This window comes from Triturus cristatus, chromosome 5_1 (genome assembly GCF_964204655.1).
Source record: "Triturus cristatus chromosome 5_1, aTriCri1.1, whole genome shotgun sequence".
NCBI lineage: Eukaryota > Metazoa > Chordata > Amphibia > Caudata > Salamandridae > Triturus > Triturus cristatus.
This window is the reverse complement of record NC_140587.1, coordinates 227,890,760-227,912,954: the sequence shown is the minus strand read 5'-3', so window position 1 is coordinate 227,912,954 and position 22,195 is coordinate 227,890,760.

Genomic DNA, 22,195 nt, shown 5'->3' with positions numbered 1-22,195 from the left:
ACGCACACCTTAGCGTGTGTGCATAGATAACACCAGCTGTGGGAAAAATCCACCCTGAGCCACTGGTCCTGAAGAAAGTCAATTAAATTGGAATATATTGGCTGAAACATGTAGCTCATTTCACTCTGACATTTTTCACTTTTTCAGGGACATGTGAGATAATTTCTCCTTGATCACGTCGTTTTTTTTTGTAAGGGAGACTCCTTTGATGACCATAATTCTTTGGTCTACCCAAGTTAAGCCTGAGCTCGTTCTTGTTGTTTGTTGAGTAAGCCCTAGGGGAGATGAACAAGCACCTCCGTTCTCTCCTCTTTTAATACTTGCGTATTAATCATAATTAACATAAAATATTTCAACATTTTCAAAAACAATATAAAAAGGTGGAAGTCTTTCCTTTTAATTTTATAAAGCAATATAAAAGTTTTTAAAACACATAAATAATATAAAACAAATGTAATTAAAAACATTGTTGATGTAGAAAATAAAAAATGAAGACACCAATTTTTATTCACAAAAGTTTATTAAGCATGTTTTTAAAATATAAAAAAATAGCAAAAATGTATTGAATATTTTTTTTTAAATATTAGAATAAATATACAATTTAGAAAGAGTACTTAAAAAAATGTAAAAGTTCCATTGGTTTCAATGGGTAAAATATTTTTTTTAGATTTTACACCCAGCTACAACATATGCGGTTGTGCCTCTCTTTCGACAGTCGGTGGAGTGTTGCAGTAGGAATCAGATGGAAGGTAGAACTGCAGTCTGGTAAGACAAACTATATTTCTTTTCAAACGTATATAGGTGACTTAATTTATTGTAAGGATAGAAGGAGGAGGTTTTCAATAGTAGGGTTATTGAATGATGTAATGCTTGTATATTTAACGCACAATTCCATTCCCATACAGGTTGCAGTAGTATGCTCGCATTGAAATGGTTGTTTTTACTGTAAAAAACTGTTAAAAAAGTACGAAAACAGAAAAGTGAGTACTTTTTAAAATAGTTTTGACAAGAAAAATGTTTTCATTTTAAATGCCATGTATTTTAATTTTGAAGACCGTTAGTCAGAAAAAAGGAGATCTCCCTTGGATCTCTAAGAGCCAACAATCATACAAACGCATAGAACTTCTTATGGACAAATTGCAGGGCAAGAATCGGCATTCAATGAAACAAACAAACTGTATAAAAATTCATTTATTAAAATAGTTCACAAAGGTATCCCACCTAGCAAGCAGTTGTACATATCAATTAAAAAACAGGTGGAAAATAATTTCACCAACATACAAGCAATTAAAATCAATTGGAGTTAAACATATGAAAAGGTGGCACACAATAATACAACATACCAACAATGGAAATCAATCTCAATACATGATTAAATGGTTCATAAAAAACAAAAGAATTGGGAAAAAGAACAACAGAGAAGGAAAATTGTTCCAACTCAACAAAGAAAATCACTAAATCACAGAATCATCGGTTGTGATCCCAATAAAGATATGATTATATTGCATATACGACACAACCAATATTATCATAGATTTTATCTGATTTTTCTTTTTTTGTTAAAGCATCGACGCGTTTCGGTAGGCCACAGGTAGAGCCAACACCTTCCTCAGGATATATTGCTGATCCCAATTATGTTCTGAAAAACATGTACAACAAACCAACATAAGTGTCTCCCCTTATTATTACGTAGATTAAAAAACACATGTTTCAGTGAATCCGACTTAGCCCGCTCAAGAAGTTCAAACGAAAACACTCATGTACTCATTCATACAACAATCAACACATTTGCTGTGTTGTCTATAGATGTATAGAACTTTAGGTTGAGGAGAACATATTAACTCCCCTAAGAACCAATTCATTTAGATAAATTTGTTTTTGGTAATATTTATCATCTCATTTTGCTACACGTTTATAACAATGTAAATTAGGTAGCTAGTGAGAGGAGAACTTAATTTTGAAGAAACATCACAAACTTGGGGGAAGCAGGCCGTTGCATGTGGAAACAGAATATCTGGAATTTCTTTGAGAAGTGGAAACGTCAATGTTGCAGGGCAGGCAGCCTGTTTAGATTTTTCCTTGGTATAGGGCACTTTGATCAACAACCATAGATTTTTTTTTTTGCAAAAGGCTTTTTTTGGTTTTTAATCAAATTGCCACATGTGGAAATGGAAGACTTTAACTTTTGAACAGACTTTTGGAAAGGATTCTTGGATGACTATTTTTGGAGAAAGTAAATGTTTTTTCTTTCTTCAGGTAATGAACTTTTTTTTCACTGCAGAGGTTTTGCTTTGGATGTAAGAGTCACATTTGGATATTTGGAACATGAAAAACTCTTGATAACAGGTTGATTTAAAATATTATCACCAGTTGAAGAATGAAGGCATCATCCGGGAGGAAAAAACTGTTTATTACAACTTTTGAAGAAAAGAATGTTTGAAAAAATGTCTGTTAAAAATAGAGTTTGGTAGAAACAGGAAAGTAATGGGAAAGAGTGTTAGAAGATTTTAGTAGTGCAAGATAAAGGCAATATTTTTCAGGTAGTCTGAAGCATCCATCAAAGAAAATGTTCGATCTTTGCCAATAGCCTTTCAGACATTACTTGACTCCTTCTGGATTCTCGAGGATTCAGACTACCTGGAAAAGATTGCACACTTCTCATTTCCTGGAAACTTTGCTCCTTCTTCAAAATTTCCAGAAAATTATAGAGGTTTGGCTGATGTTTGCCAATAGATTTGTTGAAGGAGTTGTGCCATCCCTCAATGGCATTGTTAGTCTTTGCACCACTCTCTAAACAGGTCACATAGCAGTTCCACTAGTCAATTGGGAACCCTGACTTCCTCCTGAGACCTGACCTACTTAGATCGCCAATCCAGGTGTCTTCAAAATAATTTAGTAATGGTGCCAATTTGTCATCATTTTGTGTAAAATATTCTGATTCAGTAACTGTTGTGTAGAACCTGTTTACACATTCAGTTGGTTCAAAGCATAAGGCAGGAAGTTTACATAATTCAAAATCCAATTTATTGTCAGACAGGTGCCGATCACGATCCGGCAAAAAAATTCCCCGTACGACTCGTATCCGGTCTTTTTACCGTACGAATCGTACAAGTGCCGTACAAACTGGCAATCACGATTCGCATGGTAAAAAGTCCATACGAACCGCATTCGGAATATTTCCCCACACGTCCTCGGGTCGGAAAAAGTGTCCGACACGTCCTCGGACGATTTACCGTACAAACGTGAAAAGCGAAGTCCGACCGGGGAATCACGATCCATCCCGGGCGTCCGAATGTACAACCGTATGGTTAAAAGACCGTCCGCACCAAACTCCTATAGCAACCATGGAGACGTCCAAACAGGTGCCCGGTACGTGCCGTACCCCCCCCCAGCCCCCGCATGTACGCTCCGTACCCCCCCCAGCCCCCGCATGTATGCGCTGTACCCCCCCAGCCCCCGCATGTACGCGCCGTACCCCCCCCCAGCCCCCGCATGTACGCGCTGAACCCCCCGTGTATGTACACCCGAGTACGTGTCGAACCCCCCCGTGTATGTACACCCGAGTACGTGTCGAACCCCCCGTGTATGTACACCCGAGTACGTGTCGAACCCCCCGTGTATGTACACCCGAGTACGTGTCGAACCCCTGGGGTTACGCACCGTACATACACGGGTGGGGGTACGACTCGAACGTACACGGGTGTACATACACGGGGGGGTTCGACACGTACTCGGGTGTACATACACGGGGGGGTTCGACACGTACTCGGGTGTACATACACGGGGGGTTCGGCGCGTACAGTTCGACATGTACTCGGGTGTACATACACGGGGGGGTACGGCGCGTACATGCGGGGGCTGGGGGGGGGGTACGGTGCTTACCGGGCCACCTACTCTGGTCGTTTCGCGCCGTACTCCGCATTTCCGGCACTTTTTGGGTGCCGTAAAAATATTGCCGTCCGGACTGCTGTCGGTTCGAATCGTAATTCCTGGGTCGTGAAACGCTGCCTGGAAGCGTCCCGACGTCATGTCGCAGCATTCCCGGATCACATTCGTATGCATTTTTTCGTCGGTCGGTGTTTTTTACGATTCGTACGGAAATGGTGTTTCTGTGCGAATCGTAATTCCATGTTTGTAATGTTTTACAACCGGGTACGAGTCGGACGGAGAATACGCTCCGACCGACGGTTCGTACCCGGTTTTTACCGGATTGTGATCGGCACCATAATCCTCAACCAAGGATGTTTTTGGGACTTTTTGCCAAAATCCCTGTGAAAAGGGGAAAAACATCCTTTAATTTGGGTGGGGTGATATCAATTTGTAATGGTATTAATCACTGATAATTCAAAAGTCAATAATCACTTTTCTATGGCATTTATGTAAGATTTTGGATTTTATCACTGACACACAATCAGAATATGTTGAGGATTGTTTATCTGGGCTACACTGCACACCAAAGGTACAGTAGTGATATGAATATTGGCATGAATAGTGTATATATGGGTAAATGGATCGGGTGTGGATTGAAAAGTACCATCCATCATCCAAATATCACTATTCTCAAGAGTTACCCAGTTATGACCTATTGAAAAAATTAGTATTCTTTTTTGAGGGTTTTCGTTATCATGCAGTAGAAAAGTTTAATTAGTGTAAGTAATTGTTAGTTCTTGGGGAATGTTAATGTCAGAAAAGTCCTGTGGGGTCACACGTTGGGGATTACATGCCTGTTTTTGCCTCTGTATCATCCTTCTAAGGTTGGGTATTGCAGGCATACGACTAACAATATGGATGGGAATGTTTTGTGATACCTCTCTCAAGACTGCACCACAGGGTTCATTGGAGGTGGATGCAACATTTTTTATTTGTTAGACATACTCTCTAACATCTAATCTCATTGCAGAAGAAGAATGGTTATGCTCAGAGGTGTTTAATTTCAACACTGTCACCCAGAGTAACCACTCTGCCAGTGCAATGGGACAAAAATAAAATTTGCACACACCTCCAATGACTCCTGGACTCAGTCAATCTATCCTTACAGTAAAGATAGCCACTATATTTGAGTAATTGGTTGCCCCTCCTTGACTTCGCATATGTTGCTTGCCTTGGTGTAGCCATTTGTTTAGATTCCGTTGGAAAGAAAGAAACAGAAAAAAAGCATAAGCTTACATTTATTTTGCAATTTTTATTTTGTTATGCACAGTGTTTGTATGCCTGTTTGGAAAAGAACAACTTCTTGTAAACCTAACGGTAGCACCAATGAAAATTTTTTTTTTTTTAAACCTTGTTGAAAATGTTACATGGCATTGTTAATATGCATTGTTCAATCTATGGAAAACAATTGTTGGTTACAGGAGAAATAGAAAAGTGAGATTTATTTACCTAGAGTATACTGTGTCTTTGCATTTTTTGGGTAAGTCTGGAAATCGGTAAATCCGGATAGGGTTTGGTGGTTTGTTCAGTCTAATGCTGTTGGTTTAATAACTGTGGAGAATTAAAGAAATAGGAAAAAGTATAACCTGTTGTGTTTTGAAATATATTTATGATTTTTTCACTCAGCTTGTATGCTTGCTTGAAAATATATACATATGTTTGGTTAATTTAGGCTAGCAAGCAAGACAAGGAACATTACAGAAACTCTGTTCAAGTTGTTACAATGTGTATTTTATTTGCACATTACAACCTGCAAAAAAACCAATGCTAGTTGTAGAAGGAGACATGGAATGGTGTCATTCCTTTATCTGGAGTATTGCGTTCCTTGTTACTGTATGTGAAAGTTTGTGCTGATGAAAATCATGTCTGGGTTTAAAGAATTTTGCTGTCCAATGCTGTTGATTTTTTTAGTTGTGGAGAAAAGAATTATAGAACAAGCCTAATTTTCTTTCCTATTGTTATGTTTTTGTGTATTGGTGACTTGTTTGTAAAGGTTGGCTTACTTTTCAATGTGTGATGGCTTGTGTTGGACTGGGGTTAAAAGCTACTTATTTTCAGAAACTCCACAGTAGTTGGAGAATATCTCAGGCACTGTAAGCAAAAAAAATAAATGTCAATATTTTTCAAAACTCAATTGTTATCACCATCCCTGTCACTGTTCAGTAGCTGACCAAAAGGATACACACACCGGAGTTACAATAGTGATTTTTCCCCCAGTTCTTGTCCAGCACCTACCCTGAAGGACGCCCTTAGTGTAGTTAGATTAGAACTTATTCCCCCGTCACTGTCTAGCACCTGCTCAGAGGAATGCCCGTAGCAGAGTTAGAATAATTTTGCCTCATTCACTGTCCGCACCTGGCCTGAGAGATGCCCCAGTGGAGTTAGAATAGTAATTTTGGCACTAGTCACTGTGCAGCAGCTGCCCTGAGGATGCCTCCAGCGGAATTAGAATACTTATTTTGCCCCCAGTCACTGTCTAGCACCTGCCCTGAGGAATGCCCCCAGTGGAATCAGAATTCTAATCTTGCCACCAGTCACTCTCCAGCACCTGCCCTGAGGAATGCCCCTAGCTGAGTTAGAGTAGAAATTTTGACCACAATTTCTGCCCAGCACCTGTCCTGAGGGATGTCCCCAGTGGAGTTATAATAGTAACTTTGCCCCTGAACGCTGTTCAGCACCTGCTCTGTTGAACGGCCACAGCGGATTTTCAATAGTAATTTTTTCCAAAAACTGTGCCTAGCACCTGCCCAGAGGGACACCCATTTTGGAGGTTTAAAAGTAAAAATGCCCCCGGTGTCTGTCTACCATCTCCCGGAAAGTCACACCCAGTGGTGTTACAAATTAAAAAAATATATATATTTTCCGAATGTATTCAGAAATTGTTTCTAATTACTTTCACATGTACAATGTAACTAATGTGTACTCACATCATGGGAAATTATTACTGTACAAGGACATTTTTTTTCCCAGCAAAATAATGTAGAAAATAACTTAAACTAATCATGTTGAATAATTTGCCCATATTAGGTATGTTACTCGCTTAAATGCTGCACTTACTTTCTCTGGTAGATGGCAGTATCTCTACAGTAAACTGTCACTGTTCAGAGAGTGGAACATGTGTATGGCCAAGACCAGCGTCAATGTACCAATGGTCACAAAATGGTGAATGGCTCGTTTTATACTTCTCATGAAGGGACAACCACATTTTAAACAAAAATATGTACTGGAATGTACATTTTAACACATTTAATATTGTGACTGAAAGTGTATTTATTCGCAATGTCTGACAAAAACATTTTGTAAAGCCGTCACTTATTTTGACATCCATTTTAGTCTTGCCTAGGTAGTTTCATGCACATAGACAAAAAGGAAGGACAAGAGTTGTAACAGAATTGTTTCCAAAATATTGGTCTAAGTTATATATATTTATATTGTTTATTTTGCATTTGGAAGTATTTTCGGGAAAATGGTTTTAGAGAGAACAATAACTACATTGTTGCACTGGTACTGCTTTTTAGGAAATGTGCTAATTTTTGACCACTCTAAAAAAATATTTATTAGCTCAGAAACCTTTTTTAAAATATGTATATTTAATTTGCGTTGTTATGGTGTGCATGGTAAAGGCATGCGTGTTAACAGTATCTGTGGTAAAGGTAGTTCTCATGTATCTCTATGTGCATGCGTGGTAGTGGTATGCGTGGTAAAGACATGTGTGGTTGAGATTTATTTGTGGTTTAGTCTGTGTTGAAAAGGCATGCGTGGTAATGACATGCGTGGTTCCAGCATACATACCTTCAATTCATGAAAAATATGTACTACTGCTTTCTGTAGGTGTGCAAAAGGTTTGTATCTATGAGCATAAGTAATGATCCTCAAGACTTTAACATCTGCAGATGAACCTCATGACCAGCGAAAATGCACAGGCAGTACAGTTTTTCGATAGTTCTTAGTCCAGGGCCACAATGGGAACAAAGACATTTTGAATCAAGAGGCAGGACTTTAGCCATTGGACATCTGGTTGTAACGTTGTGGACATTCAACAACAATATCAATAGTTTTTCACAATTAACCTGTACATCTATTCTTAATCGCCTATAGATGCTCGAAAAAGGGGGAAGTAGAGAAATAAAATAACCCCAAATTCACTTTAAGCCATATCCTAAATGGCACTTACCGAGCTTGTTAGAAAAGTGAGCCTGGTTCAGGATTACTAAATAGGCAAAGTAGGCACCGGCCTATGGGCCCCACTCCTTTTAGAGGCGCCACAACAATGGATCAATTATTGAGTTGATCTTAAAGGAAAATCGCAATCAATCTTTCTTAAAATGTTTAAAAAAGATAGAAAAAATGAATCAACTCAAAGAAATGAAAACTTTACATTAACCCCTTCAATGCTAGGCTTTCCCACCCCTCTTGCTAAGCTTTTTTGGGCTATTTGGGGTAGTTGGCACTTTGGCCCCTGTAACATCTAGTCCGCATAAGGTATCTATGCCAAATTTGCGTCCTTTCCTTCCAACACCTTGGTGATTCTAAAGGTACCCAGGGTTTGTGTAGTCCCCTGGAGGGAACCTAGAAATTGGCCAAAATAAAGCGAATTTTCTGTTTTTTGGGGGGAAAATATGGTGCAAAGGGTTTGTGGTGCTAAAATCACCATCTTTCCAGTTTTCAGAAACAGGCAGACTTTTGTTAGAAAACCAACATTTTCTACACAGTTTTGGAATTCTACTGGGACATAGCCTATTTTTTCTAATTTTTGTGCGTTCAACCTCCTTTTAGTTAGTGGTAATAATGATTGTAAATGCAACAATAGATCCCAGAAAACTATATATTTCTGAAAAGAAGACAACATTTTGTATTCAGCAAGGGGTCGTTTGTGTAGATCCTTCAAGGTTTGTCTTTAGAAACTAACAATTGAAATAAAACAATATTGAAATTGGGTGGAAAAAAACCAGCCATTTGTGCCAACGTTTTCACCTGTAACTTCTTCTAAGTATGGCAGATTTTTTAAAGCAATGTTCTGTTATATTTGCTATGACCCTTCTGGTTGCGGGGATATATAGGACTTATAGGTTCACCAAGAACCCAAGGTACCCAGAGCCAATAACTGAGCTGCGACTTGCAATGTTTTTTTATTGTGTACCGGGTATATAGCAATTCATTTGGTAAAATATAAAGAGTGAAAAATAGGTACCAAGGAAACCTATGTATTTCCAAAATTGGAACAAAGTATAGAGTTTAGAACTAGTGGTTATTTGCACATCTCCGATAGTGTGTGTACCCATACAAACATGTGAATTTCTCAAAAAGACTTTTTTTTATCCACATTGTTTACATTTGGAAGGCAGAAATGCAAAGAAAGCCAATTGGTAATAACACTTGTTCCACTATTCTGTGTTTCCCTAAGTCTCCTGATAAAAATGGTACCTCACTTGTTTTTTATTCAAAAATATTTTTATTGGCATTCGGTTTATCTTCAATCAGGAGTATTGATGGACAGCAGTACACATATTGCATTATAACATACAGCATAACAGGACCATATACAGGTTTATGCATACTTCTGCTTTTGTCATTAACCCACCCCAGTTCCTAGTAGTCAAGCTGATAAGATAAACCAAGGGACACAAGTGTATGCAGAAACTCATTGTATTATAGCATTTGAACATCGTTATTAGTGCATAACTGAAGTGTAGTTATCCAAAATCTGCTTCTGTATATAGAAAGGGGGCCACAGGGGAAAGCCACTCAGTTTATATGAATCCGTGAAAGCAAAAGCATCTATTAACTAACTCACTATGCAGGGGGGTGTTCCAATCTAATCAGTAGCACTATAGGGGCATATGTAGAGGACTGGGAAGTGTAGCGTACAGGGGGGGGGGGTGGGCTGGGGACCTTGATTATTGCCTGTGTGGTTTCGGACCACTGTGGTAGCTGCTCTGTATCACAGATACACTGGGGGGAGGGTTCCATCAAGAGATGTGTCCTGACAGCAATCTCTGTACTTGGGTGTTATTGCGTTGCACGCCAATAATTTCCTTTTTCCCCGGTTTCATCATTACTCCAATTGGGGTCTTCAGCTATCTAGTTGCATTCCCTGTCAGATTGAGTGCTCTCACTACTCCTCTCTCCTTCACCCCGGTCAATTTCCGGGTTCTCCCAGGCTTCCAAAACCTCTCTCCAGGGTCTCAGCCCCATTATTTCTTCTTTGGCCAGGACCCTCCCCTCAGCTTTAGGCCAATTGGTCACATCTCGTTTCCATGCCTGTTTTCATGGCAGTTTCCCAGGCCATGGCTATCATTCTCTTAGCTAGGACCAATACGAGATCCAGGAATCTATTTCTCACCTTACGTTTAGGCAGCCGGGGGAAGAGCCCCAACAGGCAAACCTCAATCATGGGTACTAGTGTACACCCCACCGCTGGCCCCATCAGTCCCAGGGCCTTAAACATGAACCAACGCAGCAGAGCACAGCCCCAGGTCCTGTGTACAAAATTTGCGTCACTGTGATCACACCTACGGCACTTACGTATTTCACCGCCATACGTGAACCTGAGCTTGTGAGGCGTCATGCAGTTCATTTCTACATAATTAAACTGTGTGTATTTCAGTGTGGTGTTACGTGAGACCTTTTTGGGATATGCTGTTATTCTGTCCGATTCTGAGTCTGAAAGTTCCCTATCCAGAATAGTCTCCCAATGATCATGTAGTTTTAATAGGCGGGTCCGGGACATCGCCGACAGTGAGGCATAAAACCATTTTACTAGTATAGAGTGCAAAACCGCATGTTTTGTGGGCTCTTCGTGAGCCCCGCCCCACATATCCCTGAATATTCCCACCAAGGCTTCATATAGCAGGAACTAACCTGGCTGAAGGCCAAAACACTCAAACAGTTTCTCAAAGTGGACCTAGACAAATTGTTTCCAGCATTACAGTGCAGTGATCTGTAAGAGGGATTGTTGGGGGATAACCACTGTCGTATCAAGCATGTTGGACAAGAGCAAATCTGTGCGGTTCCCAAACTTGCCCTATCCTGTCCACCCCCTCCAGACCCTTTCCTTCCAGCCACTGCGCTAGCTGCTGTAGCTGGGAAGCCAGGAAGTGGGGCTCGAGGTTCAGCACCCCCAGTCCGCCCTCGGCTATGGGGTGCTGCAATGTTGCTAAAGACACCCTTCCGTCTTCTCCTCTCCCATATTAGGTCTTGTAGCAGTGTGTATAACTGTCAGAACCACATGGCAGGTATTGTGGTTGGAAGATTAATAAAAAAGTATAGCAGGCGTGGCAGCATAACCATTTTGGATAGGGAGATCTGAGCCATAATTGGCAACTGAAGAGAGCACCAGAAAGAGACAAATGACCGAAGGGGTCTGAGAGCCCTTCCGAAATTTCCTTCATGCAAATCATGCAAGGAGTGGAAAATATGAATCACCAAGCAGCAAAAAGTAGAGGGGGCCAATTGAGGTCTATAGGGAGGTCCAAAGGGTGGGGCAGCCCCCCAGCAACGGGGAACAAATAGGTCTTACTCCTATTTACTTTTAGTCCCAATAGGCACTCAAACTTTCACATCAGGTCCAGTGCTGTTGCACAGCCCACCTTTGCGTCACTGATAGAGATCAATAGATCATCCGCATATAGGGGGGATAATGTGGGTTCGCGTTCCCCACAGTTAGACCTATCCCCTCACCTCCCTGCATGAACACTGCTACCAGTGAATTAATTGCCAGGGCAAACAGAAGCAGTGACAGTGGGCAACCTTGTTGTATGCCAAGGAAGATCCCGTATTGTGTGGACACCGTTTTTCCTGTCTTGACCCATGCCGTAAGCCGTTTCATAGAGCACTGTCACCCATTTCAACCAACCCTCTCTGAGGCCCATACGCCTCATGGTTCCAAGTAAATAATCTCACCATACTGTGTCAAAAGCTTTTTCCAAATCTATCAATAGGAGGGCCACTTGTGGTAGAAGCCTTTCACCCGGGTGACCAAAAACGCAGATGCCCGCTATCTATCACAAAACGACCTGGTTTTGCAAGGAGGAACCTGTGTTTTAGGTACCGGGTTCAGCGGCCATCTAGGGAAACCTACCAATCCCAGACATTTCTGAAAACAAGACACCCAGAGGAGTCCAAGGAGATGTCACTTGCGTTGATCCCCCAATGTTTTCTTGTCCAGAAGCCTCTGCAAACCTCAAATTTTGCTAAAAAAAATCATATTTTCCTCACATTTCTATCTCGGATTACCATACCTACCACCCAGCGTTCCCCTCGGTATCCCAAGTAAAATGATACACAAGTCACACCTCCATGGACTCCCCCGGGTGTCTAGTTTTCAGAATTGTGTGGGGTTGGTAGGTTTCCCTAGATAGCCGCAGAGCACGGAACCAAAAACACTGGTGAGCCCCATCTGCTTTCCGGGGGAGGCAGAAAGAATGTAGCAATTTTTTGGGTGGGTGGGGGTATTGGCATGCCCAGTCTGGGCAGCCCCCACCCCTATGTATAATTTAAAAAAAGGCCTGGTGCCTAATGGGCTTTCTGCCCCACCGGGGGGAAGGTAAGTTGATTTTGCCCCATCTGCCTCCCAGGGGGGGCAAGAAAGACTGTGACAATCTTTTTTGGTGTGGGGGCATTGGCATGCCCATTCCCGGCAGCCCCCACCCATTTGTGTATTAAAAAAATCCCTTTCTGCCCCCCATGGAGCAGATCAGGGGCTATGTCCCTCATCTGCGTCCTGGGGGAGGCAGAAAGACTGTGGCATTTTTTGCAGGGTGGAGCATTGGCATGCCCATTATGGGCAGCCCCCACCCCTCAACTTTGGAAAAAAATAATCCTTTGTGTCTAGTGGGCTTTTTGCCCCCTGGGTAGGTAGATAGGGGGCTATTGCCCCATCTGCCTCCCGGGGGAAGAAAGAATGTGGCAATTTGTTTTGGGGTGGGGGCATTTGCATGCCCAGTCTGGGCAGCCCCTGCCACTATTTGTATAAGCCCCCACCCTTGAACTTTGAAAACAAATAACCCCTAGTGGGCTTTTGCCTCCCCCTGGGGGGGCAGGTAAGGGACTATTGCCCCATATGCCTCCCGGGGGGCAGAAAGACTGTGGCAATTATTTTTTGGGGAAGGGTGGGAGAATTGGCATGTCCCCACCTAGGAACTATAAAAATGTCCCTGGTGTCTACTGTGCTTTCTGCCTCCCCCCGGGGGGGGGGGGGGAATTGGGTGCTACTGCACGATCTTCCCCCCAGGGGGGCAAAAAGACTGAATGTGCCTATTTTGAAATGGGGGGAGCAAAGGTCCTTGCCCAAGGGCCCCCCCACTCCCTGGTGTCTAGTGGGTGGATCCCTGGTTTGGGATCACCCCCCTGCAGTTTTCCCCGAGCTGGGATCCACTAGGGAGGGGTACCATTGGAAAGGGGAGATTATCCCCTTTCCAATAATACCTCTCCCATGGGCTTTGGTGCTTTGGTGCTCGGAGGCTAAGATGGCCCTATGAGCACCGAAACAGTGAAACTGAAACTAAGTTTGAGTTTCATTTTCAATGTAATGACATCAGCGCATTATGTGCACAATCATCATTACATTAAAAACCAAAAAGATGCCTCTGGAGGTTGGGGAAGCTCTTCCCCACCTCCCGAGGCAAAAGGAAAAAAGAAATCCACCTGCTGTTTACAGCAGAGGGATTTAGTGCTAGTGTGCACATGATGGAATGGTTCCATCATGAGCACACGAGCACTGGTTCTCATGACAGAACAATTCCGTCATGAGCACCGAAGGGGTCAAAGGCTCTACTGAATACGATGTCTTGTAAAAGTAGACTTCCTAGATATGCTGAAAAATTTCACCACACACAAATTGAGCAAAGTAAATATATAAAGTTGTGTTGGTTTATTAGTTTTTGTTTAATAACATTAATAATTGCTAATGTTTAGTTTTGCTTTATAAAATTGGTTCATTAAAATTGTTGGTTGGTAAAATAAAAAATGTATAAGGAGATAATTTGTGGGGAGGGCCCCTCGCAATTTGGACTACCTAGGGGCCTCCACAGGGTTTAATCCCACACTGAGTAAGCGCATTACTGCTTCAGTATTTGTGACCCTTGAGGGAACTCTCAAAGTAATATGGCCCAATGGTGTATTTTACACCTCAATTCCCAAATATTTTGACCACAAGGTAGACTCTTTCCAGAAGGTTATGTGAGTATACTCAGAAAATATTCAAAGTCATTAGGATACCTAATGTGACTGACTTTCCTGGGAAAGGTTGAAAGGGTCACTCCTTCGAAAAACGATGATAATATGTGGCACATTATGCCTCGCACAGAACAATTTTCAAATGAATTGGCTAAAATACTGTAGGTTTTACAGTCAGTTCCGAAATGGAACTCAATCAAACAGATGTTCTACTTATCTTTCCTTCATTTCATCTTTGTCTCATCTTTTTTATTCTTTTTTCCTTATTTTTCCCCCCCCCGAGACTACGGGAAACCCAGCGGGCCCCCGCAGCCCCAGCGAGCCCCCGCTATTATTTTTTAAGAAATGTCCCCGGGACCTACCCACCCCAGGGTCTCATTAAATTAAAACACAGGAACCCGCGACCATAGCGCAAATAACGCTGATTGAAAAAAAAAAATAATAATAATTTTTGGGGCCCTGGGGGTCCTTCTGGGACCCCCTGACCAGGCTTAGGGGGTCAGGGTGTTTCTACTCTGCCCCCTTCGCTTATTTTCTACCTTTGTTTCTCTGTTTTCTACTGACTCACTTCTACTGAGCCACAAGATGGCTGCCATCACTTCCTGGTTTGGAGTGTTGGCAGCCAATCACAGTGAAGCTCGTGCACGGGACTTAGGCTCCGCACAGAAATCGAACCTTTTATTTTTCTTATTTCACAGCAACTACTGAACAGATTTACACCATTTTAAGAAAGATCGCTTTCTGACCCACGCACTGCCTTTGTGCCAAATTTGGGGTCATTCTGTTCAGTAGTTTCAGCTGTAGCCTTGCACAAAGTTTCCTATGGGAAATTGATTTTTTCACTCTTATTTTTTGAATTTCTCAAAAACTACTGAACTGATTTACACCATTTAAAAAAAAGGTCGCTTTCTGAACCAAGCTCAACCTTTCTGCCAAATTTTGGGTAATTCCGTTCAGCATTTCGGGCTGTAGCTCATCGCAAAATTTCCTATGGAAATTAACATGGGGAAAACGCGTTTTGGGACCCCTTTTTTTCTCAGCCCCCACTTGACGAATCACCCCCAAACTTTCAAGATAGGAGCTGACCTAAAAAGTGCAACTTTTTGGAAAAATTCATAAAGATTTGTTAAACGACGCCAAAGTTATTAGCAAATCAGAAAAAGTTTTTCCCGCCCGTTATAGGTAGGTCAGATAACTATAACTCGCGCGACCGCCACTCTATCACAAGGATGATGTCATCGGTGATGTCATGAGTAATGCCACTAACCATGTCATGAGTGATGTAATATGTGACGTCATGAGCACTGGATTGCGGGCGCGCGAGTTATAGTTATCTGGCCTAACTATAACGGGGGAATTTCATTGGTTTTTCACGAGTGAAATGCCCAGCTAACTATAACATGTGTGAAACCTATTGTTTTTTAGGTGAATTTGCAAGGTTTTTTAAATGCTAATTCCTAACTATAACGTGTGTGAAACCTATGGTTTTTTCAGTGAATTTGTACGGTTTTTTAAATGCTAATTTATATATTTATTTATTTATTTATTTTTTTAAAGTTTTTTCACCGTGCGCGTACCGTGCGCACACGGTGCGCTTCGCGCACCGCGCACCCACGTTACGTAGTTTGCGGAATTTTTCCGTTTCTACCGTGCGCGTACGCTACGCGCACTCCGCGATTTTTCACAAAAAAATTAAAATACATTTTTGCCCTTTGGGGGTCCTTCTGGGACCCCCTGACAAAGGCTAGGGGTCAGGAACTGTCCAGCCTGCCCCCTTTTCACGTTATCCACCTTTGTTTTTCACCACCTCAGACTGCGAGAGACAAAATGGCGGCCGACACTTCCTGGTTTCGACCGATTCGAATGTTTACTAAGATCTAACAACCAATCAGAATCGCGCTCGCGCACGGCAGCGTGCGCGTACGGTAAGCTTACGGTACGCGCTCGGAGCGCGCCTATAGATATATATATTGATTTAAATGCTATTTTCTCAGGAAATACTGAACAGATTTACACCAGACCTGCATAAGGCACATCCCTGACCTGAGGACTACCTCTCTGCCAAATTTCAAGTAATTCTGTTCAGCCGTTCAGGCTGCAGCTTGGACTAAAGGTCCTATGGAAAAATGCATGGGGAAAACGCGTTTTGGGACCCCCCCTTTTTCCCAGCCCCCGCTTGACGAATCCCCCCGAGACTTTCAGGGAAGGGAAAATAGAATGTTGCGGATTTCCTATGGAAACACGGTCCTAACTATAACTATCTACTGGCGACCGCCAGTAGATAATATATATATATATATATATATATATATATATATATATATATATATATATATATATATATATATATATATATATATATTCACTGAAAAAACCATAGGTTTCACACATGTTATAGTTAGCTGGACATTTTACTGATAAAAAACCAATGAAATTCCCCCGTTATCGTTACTGTAGGCAACTATAACTCACGCGACCGCAATCCTCTGCTGATGCTAATACTGTATTTAAACACTTATTTGCCCATGTCTTCTTCCATTAAATTTTAGCTATACATATATTACAAATATTTTTTTTTCATAAAGACACATATGTCATCAGCAGAGGATTACGGTCGCGTGAGTTATAGTTGCCTACAGTAACTATAACGGGGGAATTTCATTGGTTTTTTATCAGTAAAATGTCCAGCTAACTATAACATGTGTGAAACCTATGGTTTTTTCAGTGAATTTGCAAGGTTTTTTAAATGCTAATTCCTAACTATAACGTGTGTGAAACCTATGGTTTTTTCAGTGAATTTGTACGGTTTTTTAAATGCTAAGTTACTTTACGCCATTTGTGGCGTGCGCGCCCACTTAACGCAGTTCGTTCCGTGCGCGCACGGTGCGCTTCGCGCACCGCGTGCCCACGTTACGCTAGATGGGCCATGAACGCACGATGCGCTTCGCGCACCGTGCGCACATGGAGGACATATGATGAGCATCGTTGTGACAGGTAAAATATATGTTTTGTTTTGTTGTAATAAGCCATGCACAAATGGTGCCCTTCGGACACCATTTTCACACGGGGTGGGGAGAAGGTGGATATTTTTTTTTTTTTTATTATTTATTACCGTACGCGTACGGTAAGCGTAATCGGCGAAATTTCACTTGGGGGATCGTTGGGGACTCCCTCGACATGGCTAGGTGCTTGGGAGCTGTCTAAACAGCCCCTTTACATGTTTTTGCACTTTGTTTTTCAACCCCCTGTCAGAGTGCGAGAGAGAAAATGGCGGCCGCCGCTTCCTGGTTTCGACCGATTCGAATGTTTACTAAGATCTAACGGCCAATCAGAATCGCGCTCGCGCACATCACCGTACGCGTATGGTAAGCGCACCGTAAGCGCACCGTAAGCTGGCTCAGATATATATATTGATTTAAAGGCTATTTTCTCAGAATCTACTGAACAGATTTACACCAAACCTACAAAAGGCACTTCCTTGACCTGAGGACTACCTCTCTGCCAAATTTCATTAAATTCTGTTCAGCCGTTCGGGCTGTAGCTCTGTCTAAAGGTCCTATGGAAAAATGCATGGGAAAAACGCGTTTTGGGACCCCCCTTTTATCTCAGCCCCCGCTTGACGAATCCCCCCGAGACTTTCAGGGTATTTAGCCATTTGCGCTGTCTCGCGACAGTTCGTGCCCGCAGTGACATCATGCGTCGCGCGATCACATCTTTCTTCTCGCGATCTTGCACCGCGAGACAACTGAAAACAAGATGGCCGCGCCCACGTGCAACCACATGGGTAAGTTGGCGAGCTGCAACCATGCAGAAAATCTCGCGAACATTCGGGAAAAAAACTTCTGCATCTTCGCAATATTTCCGCGTGTTTGCGATAATTTTTAACATTTTCGCGATAATTTGCGAAAGTGGATTTTGCAAATTCCGCCCACCCCTAGTAGTTGTGTGTAGACTTAGCAATCATTGAGTGGGTATGTAGTAAGTGGTATTGGTGTGTCAATGGTTTCAAATATGGTACTCTGTATTTTACAGTGAGTGATCAAAGGTTGTAGTAGTGTGTGATGAGGTGTATCAGATTGTCACGTGGATGATGTCATCAGTGATGTCATCAGTGATGTCATTTGAGATGTCATCAATGATGTCATCAGTGATGTCACTGACCATGTACTGAATGATGTAATATGTGACATCATCAGCAGTGCATTGCAGGCGCGCAAGTTATATTTAGCAGAACTAACTATAACGGAGGAATTTCTATGGTTTTGTACGAGTGAAATGTACAGCTAACTATAACTTTCCCTAAAACCTATGGTTTTTTCAGTTAATTTTTAAGGCTTTTTAAATGCTAATTCCTAACTATAACGTGTCTGAAACCTATGGTTTTTTTCAGTGAATTTCTAAGGTTTTTTAAATGGTAATTCCAAACTATAACGTGTCTGAAACCTATGGTTTTTTCAGTGAATTTCAAAGGTTTTATAAATGCTAATTTTTAAGTGTAATACTAATTACACCTATGTTTTTTGTACTGAATTTCTGGAGTTTTTAAACTTTTTTTTAAATATATTATTTATTAAACAATATTATATACTTTTCTGAAATGTGCAATTTTTTTAAACATTTAAAAGTAAAACAGAGTATAATTATTTAGTTTTATTTTAATATATTTGTATTATTTTCTTTTTTAAATATTTTTTTTTTGAAGTGGCGCACCGAAAGCGTAACCAGCACGGCAGGTACGCGTACCAGTCTTAGAGGATTTGCGTACGGTGTGCGACTGGTCCGTGTTTTGCAGTTACGTTATACACGTACAATGTTACATGGTGTGCGCACCTGGTATGAGACTGGTCCATGAGTCCTTCTCCCACGCATTCGCGACACATGCGCATTACAGTATGCGATGCTTGCACGATGTCAGGCCCTACATGATGTCATATGCATACTGGACGTACTGGGTGAGCGTCATTATGTTCTAAAATGATATGTATGTGTCTTTAATATACATATTAGGGCTAGAGATTATCTAAGGTATTCATAAAAATAACATATTTCTACTTGTAATAAAGTTATATCACTTTTAAATATATTTTCGCGAAGTCGCGTCGGGTGCGTGCTTTGTAAGCGCAGGGTGTGCGGATCCCATGTGACCTCCAAAAAAAAGATTTGATTGGTTTATAAAATTTCCCACTGTAACTATTGAAGGACCACACCAATTTTCATCATTCTTCTTGGACCATCTTCAGAGAAGCATCTCTTCACCAACTTCAACCTCTTTGTTTTTTTTTGGTGTTTTTCTTTCAACTCTGAAGGAAAATGGCATCTGGAGAACACCAGGAAATGGAAGAATCTTCGGATGAAGAATTCTTGCAGGAGGCACCCAGAAAACAGAGACCAGAATCTGTAGTGTGGAAGTTCTTCACCTTTCCACCTGGACAGAAAAAAGTAAATGCCACAAAGGTGACATGCAAAATTTGCGAAAGAGTGCTGTCAAGAGGCAGTGAAAAAAAGTACTCATGTGGCACTGCCAGCATGTACAAGCACCTCCGGACAATCCATCCTCTGAATCTTGCTCGAGAGGAGATGAGGAGAGCTGCATTAAATCCACCAGCAGCTGGAGCAAGTACTTCAGGTTCATCAACATCTCAAGCTCCAATGGATATAAGGTCTGAATTTGCCTTTTTAGAGCAGCGCTGCATCAAGTGCAAAAAACGAGTTTGCTACGGAGAGCAGTCGGTGGGTGGATGCTATTTGTGCCGCTCAACGCAACCACCAACGTTAATTTTCTTGTTTTTTTTTTGTTTTTGGAATAATCTTTAATTCCAAAAGTTACCTGTTTCTTTTTTTTGTTTTATTGTTCAGTTTTGAGAAAAACACCCAAAAATACAAAATTGTTGAAAAAATACAACAAAATATAAAACAAAAAAAGAAGGAAAATAAAGTTCTTATCAGAACTACCTTATCTGGTTAAAAAAAAGAGCTATTACTGCATGGTAATGTCTGAAAGTTTGATTGAATACGTGTGTAGAACATGATTGACTGAAAGAATGCATTAGTAGTGTATGGTTAATTAATAGGGGCAGATCTATGAGGAAGTGCTGCAGCATGGCACCGCAAGCCCTTTGGCTGCACCGCGCTACGGCACTTCGGAAGCACAGGGATGCGAGATATTTATATGAATATGTTACATCTATGTGCTTCCCTCTGCATTAGCGCACAAACTGTAGCCGTGCGCTGGCGCAGTCACCCTTGCACCATGGTGCAAAGATGCCTGAGTCATGGGGAGATTGTTTTTGTGTGGGAAGGGACACCTTCCTGTACAAAAACAATCACTAAAGGCATTTCCCTCTTTCAATGCGTGCTGTGGAATTCAGCAAGCACTGAAGGAGGAAAAAATGAGGTGAAATGAAAACATTTCTCCTCGTTGCGCCTTGCTACGCCACGTCTAGGGTGGTGCAGCATTAACACGCATCTCCAGATTTACGATTTCTTGTAAATCTTCCAATGTGTCTTGTTCCATGGGTGTTGTGTGGGAACATACACAGCAACACCCATGGAACGCCCCTTCAACACAAAGTGCTGCGTGTGAAGGGGCCGTATTTACAAGGAATGGAAAAGCTATAAGTGTTTGTGTTTTGGCACAGAGATTATATAAAATCATGGTTTTGTCAGGATGATTGCACGAGTGGACAGACAGTGACACTGTGATTGCTGATCTGCATGGGTACTACCTGGATTTTTGCAAGAGTGAATAAGTAGTCTGCATGGGGTTCGGGGACTGCATATATTTCGTACATTTAACTGTAGCACTGCGTGTCTGAATGCCTGAGGCATTGTACAGGTGTGTGGACTGTGACTGGATAGTGAGAGTGCTGGAAGTTGACAGGAGGGTGAGTTTATAAGTGCTTGTGTTTTGGCACAAAGATTAGATAAGGTGCAAGGATGTCTGTGCCATGGGGAGATTGTTGGATCTAAATGCAATTTGTTCTATCTACAAGCAACAACAACCTTCAAATAAAGGTGAAGGCACATATTGGTTTTATTTATTTATTTATTCATTTATAGAGCGCCTGGTTACACCAACCGGTGTGTCCCCGCGCTTCGAGATAGTTCTAGGAGAAATATTAGGGGGCAGATTTATGTTAGACTTGCGCCACTTTTACGCCGCCGTTGCGTCACTTTTGTGACGCAGCGGCGGCGTAAACCCTGCGCCATGTTGCGCCCTATTTACATCGTGACGCATCTATGGAGGAGATGCGTCACTGTGTAAAGCCCTGCGCCACATTAAACCTGCGTCAGGTTTAATGTATGCAGGATGGGCGTTCCAGCAGAAAAAGCCTCGGAAAAGTGACGCAGTGAAATCTACAAGATTTCACTCAGTCACTTTTCCGACGCTGCTGCGTCAAAACCTTGCGCCTGCTTGAAGCAGGCGTAAGGCATGACGCAGCATGTAAGGTATGGGCAGCCCCTAAACATTGCTGGAGTTGCGTCGTGCTTGCGACACGACTCCAGCAATGCGCCGCACTTACGCCATCAGATGCGTCACGCATCGGTTTATCCTTGCGCCACGATGTGCTGCATTGTAAATGCGGCGCATCTGTGGTGGCGCAAGGGTAAACTTGCGTGACGCATCTTTCCTGGCGCATCCCTGCTGATTTGCAGGGATGCGGCAGGAAACATAAATCTGCCCCTAGGTGTCTGCACGTATGTCCGTTGAGTAGGGCCCAATGCGGATTATCCTAAAGGTGGATGTACAAATAGCCATGTTTTTAGTAGCCTACGAAACTTGATTTCGCATGGCTCTCTTCTTAGGTTAACAGGTAGGCTATTCCATAGTTTTGCAGCTCGGTACCTGAACGAGCGTTCGCCCATTCTAGCTCTAAAAGTTCTTGGTATGTCCACCAAGCCCTTATCCATAGATCTTAGACTGCGCCCTGGTATGTATTTGGTGAATAAAGGTTGCAGGTACCTAGGACCTTTCTTTAGAAGAATTCGATGGCAGTGGCACATTGCCATAAAAACTACTCGCTTCTCCACTGGCATCCAGTGGAGAGCTGTCAGGGATTTTTTTGCATTGGCTCTTCTTGGCAGCCCT